This window comes from Drosophila subpulchrella, chromosome 2R (assembly GCF_014743375.2).
Source record: "Drosophila subpulchrella strain 33 F10 #4 breed RU33 chromosome 2R, RU_Dsub_v1.1 Primary Assembly, whole genome shotgun sequence".
Taxonomy (NCBI): domain Eukaryota; kingdom Metazoa; phylum Arthropoda; class Insecta; order Diptera; family Drosophilidae; genus Drosophila; species Drosophila subpulchrella.
The window spans coordinates 14153655-14160644 of NC_050611.1; positions in this window are offsets into that span (position 1 = coordinate 14153655).

A 6990-nucleotide genomic window follows, 5' to 3' on the forward strand; every position below is an offset into this window, starting at 1 on the left:
TGGCAATCTACGGATCCCCGCCTGCCGTACCCTCCTAAGCTGTTAAAACAACTGACAACCGCAGAAGTAGTGCGACTTTTACTGCGCTGCTGGCTTCCGCTTTTTCACTTTTCCGCCCCACCCCACCCCCGCATTCCGCTTTTCCCCGCTCTCAACTTTTTCGCTTCCGGCGACAGCCGCCAGTCGACAGTTGTTGAAAAGTCGGCAACGTCATTCCCATCGCCAGGATTCTCGGAATCTGATTCCCTGGCTGGGCTCTGTTGTTGATGTGCATTTGGCACTTGTTGTAATTGCTACGCTTTCCCCTGAAAACCATCTAAGACAAAAGGGTGGAAACGAGCGAAGCCGAGCGAAGTCATTGAATAGTCTTTCGACTTGGACGACCAAAAACTAAAAAACGTCCGCTTTTGGCCAGCTTTGGCCAACTCGTTGCGAAATTTATTACGGAATTCCATTAACTCGGGCTGCGGGCATTGTTCGCCGCCGCAAAACTATGCAAATAAGCTGGGAATTTATTATGTAATGCCAGCGATGAGCACCGCCGGTTGCAATTTTGCGCAGTTCCTCGGAAAGTGGGTGGTATTTGGGGTGTATTTGGTGGCCTGGGTGATCCTGGTCAAGTGGCGGTAACCGCACATCAGCGGACTGGTTAGCTCTTAGCCTGGCCTAATTACAAGAAGCAGACCGCTGAAAGCTTTCACCGCCACACCCCAATTACAATTTTCAATCCCCCGAAAAGCAGATCAACGCTTTAATCTTCCGTAACTTTTTTCCTTTAAAGCCACTTCAACTATAACATCCATTTGAATATTTTCCATTTCTTTGCCTGCCGCATTTAATGGCGCTTTCCGTTGGGTTTTTTGCTGCTTTCTTTCCAAAATGAAGTGCAATTTATGCGAGGCAACAAAATGCAAATAATTTCAACGAAATTTTCATTTCGCCCATAAAGAGCGTTAACCCATTGAGCGGCGGGTTAAACGGCTGTAAGCAGCAAGTGTCAGCCGGGCAATTCCCCCGATTACTGGATGGGGGGGCGGATGGTGGCGTATTTTCCGGGGGGGGAGTCGGGGCTCCCGAGAAGATGTTGCTCAATTTATGCATCAGCAGCAGAAACAGCAACAAAAAAGTGCATGCAAACATATATTTATATGGTATGTGAGCCCTCCAGCTGGGCGAATATCCCATTCTCTTTCTGTCTCTTTCTTTGTCCAGCTAGCCTTCTCTTTCTGCCCCGCCTATGGCCATCTCTTTCTGTTGCTGCTGTGGATGCATGGCATGCATAAATTCGTAACTTGACCGCTTTTAAGTTGCATAAATTCTCGAATCCAAAGTGTCAACAGCACAAAATGCTGTTGTTGATTGTTGTTCCTGCTGTTACTGCTGCTCCTGTTCTCCACTTTTCCAGTTTTCCACTTTTCCAGCTGGCCATTGCGTTGATGATAAGCTTTACGCGTGGCCCGCTCCATTGTTGTGTGTTTGGTGTTGGTGTGTGCGAGTGTGTGAGTGTGTGAGTGTGCAGCAGAAGAAAGATGGCCGCTTTGATCCGTGTTGATATCAGAGGCCACACCACTGCAGGGCCACCGGAAATGCCCCTCTCCCCACACACACACACACACACACACACCTCCTGGTAAAAAGGGCGGATGGGAATTGTGTGGATTATGCGACAACTGCAGCGGGCAGCGTTCAAGTGTCAACAGTTCGCGGCCCCCAGTGGGTGGGTATGGGTGCCAAAGGGGGGTGGGAAAATGGGAGGGGGGCTGAGCGGACAATGGCCACCGTTTTTTAGCCAGTCTGCGTTTAGTTGTTGACTCGTTGACGGCTGGTGCTTCACCTTTTTTGCACCATCACTCGTCCTGCCGGACAGTCTGTCACACAATTTGCGCCCCCTCTCTGGATTTGCCCTGTTTTCCCAGATCGTTAGCCTTGAATATGGCCACATATGGCGACACCCTGAATACAGAGTCCACAAGGGCCAGTTGTTCGACTCCGTTTGGCTGGAAACAACCTCACAGGTAATGCTAAATTTTCTACCTAGTCTCATCTTTGTTCCGGCTCTCTGTTTGTTAACAAATAAAATCATTGCCAAGCGAACGAGCAGAGTGAAAGCTTTAAGAAAGGGAAAAGGGTGGGAAAATGTACAGAGAAAAAAATGAGTATATGTTTTATACCAACCGTGTTCCGCAAGGAATATTGCTAGTCATAAACCTTTTAAATATTATACGATTTAGAAACTAGAATATCAATCGCAAAAGGTTCGAAAATCATAAGCCATATAATATTTTTAAGTTTTAATTTAATTCTTAAAAAATTATTTTAAAAATATGGGTACATAAAAAAAAGATGTAAACGTTTTTAATATACTTTCCAAATATGCATTTTTGAAATATTTATTAGAAGAGTTTTGGTGAATGATTTCGGAACTAAAGTGAAAACAAAAGCGCGCCTTTCTGAAGAATTCTCGGTAGTGTGATGATGTAGGACTAGTCGAGGAGTGCCCATCTTTTTTCGGTCGATTACATTAAAAAAGGTCTCGTTTAAAACCAATACTATTAGTTTTAGAATAGAAATATATATCTTATTAGAAATGTTTATTTCAAAGATTTTTAAGTAGCAGTGTAGCAGTGATATACTTTAGCCTCTGTACATAATACAAGTTATCCGAGTATTCTTAGCCCCATCGGCAGCTAAATTTTGTGCCTTGGCATTTAAGTTTGTCTCGGACAAAAGAGGAGCTTAACTGAAAAAAGTTTGTGCTGCTTGCTCGAGCGCAACAGTCGCCAATATACACTCGAACAACGGGGAAGCCTAGACATGAACTGTTGTCTCGAGCTGGAGTTCGTTTTTTCCCCTTATCCTGCTCATCTGCCGGAGCGCATTTTAATTTGATACCTTCATTTAGAACCTCTGCGCGACGCAACTCAAACAAAAGGAGCTGCGAGGTACTCGCACCTGCTGCAGGTAACTCCGATTCCAAGAGACGCGGCCCAAAAAAGCCTGGAAAACTTCGCTTTTAAGTTGCTTAAAAAGTTGTCACAGTGCTTAAGCTGTCCCCCAGAACTACAGCCACCCATTTGGGGGCACCCAACCCATCTGAAACCCAAATAAAACACCACCAACCAGCTGCAGCTGAGTGCAAATGAGTCCGGACAGCGGGCTTCAAAATGTTCTGTCGCTGACTTGCAGCTGCTTTTTATTGCAGTTTTTGCCCCTCAGTTCTTTTGTCTTTGCATCTTTCGCTCGCTTGGCCAGCATTTATTTATTTTATTTTTGCCTCGTTCTGTTGCTGCAGCAACTTTTGGTTTACTTTCTGTTATTGCGTAATTGTTGATAACTTGCAAAAGTTTCAAATGCCCTGCAACGGAAGTTCTAAAGTCCAGTCAAAAGATTTCGGAAATCAAAAGGGTCCAAAAGTTAAATCGATCAGAAAAAAGGGTATTCTATTGGCGACCATCGCAGTAGTTCTCTTCATTGAACAGTAGCTTCGGGTTTTGTTTTCGACTTTCTTTAAGTTTCCTTCTTTGAACTTTTGTAATATTATTAAAGTACACTTTCCCACAAATGCTTTCGGTCTCCAACTGGCAGTCTAAGATTAGCAAATCTCATTATCGGTCAAGTACTCAAAATGGAAAATAAGTAGCAACAATAAAACAAATAAAATAAAAGCAGCTCCAACGTTCTTCTGTTATTTTCCCTAGAAAGAGTTTACAGAGATACAGATAGTTTTTCGCAACTTCAGTTTTAAAGGAGTTTCTCAAACATTGAATAGAAAATTATAAAACAGGCATGCAGTCTATTTTACTCAATTAAGACATTAATAATTCTATAATTTGAAAAAGATCAAGACATTACTTATAATTTGAAAATATGTTTTTGCTTACTATTTAATTCAAAACTGTTTTTATAAATCAAAATGCCCTTAAATAAAGAAAACTCTATCTCCTCGTCTAGTGATGCTGATCAAGAATATAAAGTTTATAGCCCCTGACCAAAAACTATACTACACATCCAAAATTCAAATTTTGGTGTTATAGAATACGATTTAAAATCAAATTAATCTACAGGGTCTACATCCTTCTTTTCGTCGCATACAGATGATATGACCCTATGTTAACACACTACTAAGATTGAGACGTATTTAATCCGTAGCAAATCAACAACTCTATGGATTTTGTAATATCGACAGATTTTATCGTTATTTTTTAAGCCGACCGTGCCCAAGACCTTCAAAGATTTCTGTGACATATACCAGAAAAACCATTTGATTTTTAAGATATGGTATCTTACGATCGCTTTAAACTAGGTCTGTTTGATGGACATCAGGCTCTACATTAATGCAGAGCCAACGGGAATGGGTCCTTTCCCGCACTTTGAGCTTGCTTTCTCCTTCGACTTCCGACTTTCGAATCGAGAAACGCACTCACTCAAAGTGCTCCTTTGGCGCAATTTCATCACAATTTGGGTCAATTACACGCACTTGTCCAATTGAATATGGATGTGAGTCTGTGTGAGTGTGTGTACGGGTGTGGGTGTGTATGCCCCGGAGAGAGTGTTTCCTCTCAGCTTTCCTTTCGGCCTGGCACTTTCACCATGAGTTTGTTTGATGGCTTGCCCTCCGACCTCGCAGGCGCTTTTTTTTGTGCAGCTGTTGTTTGTTTGTTGTTTTCACTGCTCGAGCGTCAGCTTGAAATTAGCATATAAGTACGACCCACATTGGTGCGTTCAATCAACTTAATGAGCCGCTCCATTGAGCACTTTCCCTCCATTCGAGAGTGTGTGTGTGGATTATGACAGAGTGGCCGCGCTAAGAGAGTCATAAATCCTGTCAGCTACTGGCAAAGAGAGCACTCAATAAATCACGCATACATATGCATGAGTTTTTGGGCGGCAAACTATGTGTATTTGAATATTTGAATATTTAACCCGCATTTTTGGGCTAGTTTACCAACAAAATCAACCGACTGAAATCCACATTAAATGCAGTTGCACAAAAAATCAGTACCGAATCGGGAGCAAAAAGTGTTAAACAAAGCAAAACTGCGGCGAGGCGAGTGCGAATAATTACTATGGCCATATAACTGCATTGGCAGGCTAGTCGGCCAAAAAAAATCCCCTGGCCACAGACCGACGAAAAAAGCCGAAATAAAGAAAAAAAACAATAACGAATGCTTTTCCACAGGGCGGCTGCGGTAAATGCTGACAGTGTGTCCTGGGTGTCCTGAATGTCCTGAATGTCCTGTATGTCCTGTATGTCCTGCAATTGCAGTGCTGGTCGTTTCTGCGTGCTGTGAAGCCCCAATGATCGATGTCGTATTGTCAGTTTCATAAAAATTCAAACAGCCCCGGCCAGCTCAGCTCAACTGCATCAGGAGCTGGACACGCAGGACATGCAGGACACACTCGGTGGCCCCCAACTGGGGCGGAAAATGCTTTTGTCAAAAGGCTTAAACTGCCAGCCGCGAAGCGGGCAGCCCTTTGACCTCGCCCTGGGTCCCATCTCCACTCCATCTCCATTTCCAGCCGCACTTCCTTGCTTTATTGTTTGCCATTGATGCCAGCTCCCGAGCAAAACAACAACGTGCTGGAAAAGCAAAAGCAAAAGAAGCGAGTGCTGTAAAATGCAATAAATTAAACAATATCTGCGCCAAATTGCTGCCGCATTCGATAGGTGCGAGAGTTGTGGGGATGGAGGGATTTCCACTGATGCTTTTGGCATTTAACAATTTTTATGCGGCCCGAGACGGCTTCTTTCTTGTTTTTTTTTTCTTTCATTTTAAACTGCCCTTTTTTTGGTGGATTTTTTTTTGCGGTTTTAAGCCCTGCCACGCCCACACTTCGCGAACATCCCTTGTCCAGTGTCGCTATCTGGGCCAATAAGTTGTGGCCAGCGATTCCTCATACGCAGTGGGGTGCCAGTGGCCGGGAATGCAGCACTTGGACATGCGGACAGGACGTGGCTAACGGAAACAACAGCCGCAGGTCCTGGACCAACCACAAGTCGAAGGCATTTAATTCAGTCAAAGACACATTCAGCTGCAACAATGAAATTTCAAGACAATGCAATCCCGAAATGGCATTCAGTGTTAACCCTATACAAAACCATTATAATTATTAATACATTTCCATTAAATAATAATTTCAGTATTTCAATCGCTTGCTGAAATTCAGCTTACTTTAAAAGCACCATCTATTCAAACTGTTGAGTTTTATACAAATGTGTTACTATCTAAATACTAAGACAGTTTTATAATTGATAAAAACGACTAATTGTATTTTAATGTGGTTTAATTCAATTGGGTATTAAAATAAAATAATAAACATGCATTCATATTAAGAAAGTATATAGTTTGTTTTTTTTTTTACAGATTTTTAAGTTTGACTCGTAATTTTGCTACTCTATAGGTATATACAGATATCTGTAAGGTAGCTGTTCCATATCAAATGTAAATAAAATGCTAAATGGAAATATATAAAAACGACTAAAATCGGTTTATAGACGTAATATTTCAGCCAAACCAATTATGAGTCAAAAAATACCACTACCACAACTCTAAATGTTTTATGTTTAAGTTTTACCAAAACAAATTTAAGCTGAAACCATTTTTCTTATTTAATTATTAGTACTATATGTGAGCTTAAAATAATACTCGTGTTAGTATATTTAAGCAAACTTAATATAAACATTTAAAAAATAGGAGTTGCTATCATATGTCATCAGGCCTTGGGCTGAAATAAAATTCCAACAGCTTCCATAATTGCTTAAGTGGAACTGTGTGGCTTTTTGCCAGCTTAATTGCAATTTTGCCGCCCAGAAACATGTGACAGCGGGAACCTGCGATGCACGATGGGATATAATCGGAGATAGCCATTACCAGTACTATGTATATGTGTGTGGCCGTTCCCGTTTGTAATTCTGGGGCCTATAACCTCCCGGGGGCCTTTGGGCATTTATTGGAGCTGTCAGTTTGCATCGAGAGCAAAGGTTTCATA